Raw genomic sequence first — 1198 nt, forward strand, 5'->3', positions numbered from 1 at the left:
TATTTTATTTAAAAGAGAGATGCATTTATGAATATTTATTGCATTTATTCTTGTAATGATATGTTATTCTAATCTTTTATATATAACGTGTTCATTTATTGGTAGCTTGATTTATGAATCAAGGGTCGAAACAAAGTAAAATATTGCGAATTCAACAAATATTTCATTGTGGAACAAAAAAATTGTATAAATAGATTATCTCACAGAGTTGATTAATGGCATGTTTGAGTAATATTAAAATTCTTGAAATGTCAAAATTTTTTAACGTAAAATTAAAATTAATTTTAATTATTTATTGGAATTAAAATAAGTTAAGATATTTGTTTTCATTTAATTTGCTTAATAGCTTTTAAAAGTAATTCAATTTGTATTGTATCTCGCAATAATCATGTGATATTTTACTTGAAAGATATATTGAAGAGTCCTGATATTATCAATAGTTTCCGGTTTGATAAATATCTAGATATTCAACAAAATTTATTTTATACAATTTATAAATTTTCATGTTTCGTAGTTACAAATATTTATATAATGTATTATATATTTCTGAAATTGCATTTCTGTCGATCGAAAATAATCAATAATATTGAATTATCTGTGAGTTCGTTTATTATGAAAATTTATCATGAACTGGTGGTTTTTAATAACATCTTATTGATGTATTATTTTACGTATGATTTTGTACGAATTAAACGTAAAAAATTAATAATACTGCATCGTGTCGTATATTAATAATCGGTAAGTTGTTGAATTTGGTAGTGAATATGGTCGGTCACTATACTGACATAAAGATAGGCTTGCTTAACGTGACAGATATTAACTTTCTAAGCAAAGTTCTGAAAGAAGCGAAGTTTAAATTTATTTACTGAAAGATTAAGTTGTCTATTTTTGTGAATAGAAATATCAATAGGATTTACATATACTTAAAAAATGTTTTTATTAAATAATTATTTAGTTAGAAATTGCAAATATAAAAATAGTTGAACGTATTAATGTATGAAATTAATGTAAAAATTAATATATTTCGATCTTATTGCTTTTATAATTTACGATAAAAATAAATAATAAAAGCTTATATTATGCATAATGCATTTTTTAGATAAGATTGATAGATACCGATACATCAAATGAATAATTTAATATCATTCTAAATTTAATGAATAAATAATTCTTATAATATATATTTAGTTATAATTAT

This window comes from Atta colombica, unplaced genomic scaffold (assembly GCF_001594045.1).
Source record: "Atta colombica isolate Treedump-2 unplaced genomic scaffold, Acol1.0 scaffold120, whole genome shotgun sequence".
Lineage (NCBI taxonomy): Eukaryota > Metazoa > Arthropoda > Insecta > Hymenoptera > Formicidae > Atta > Atta colombica.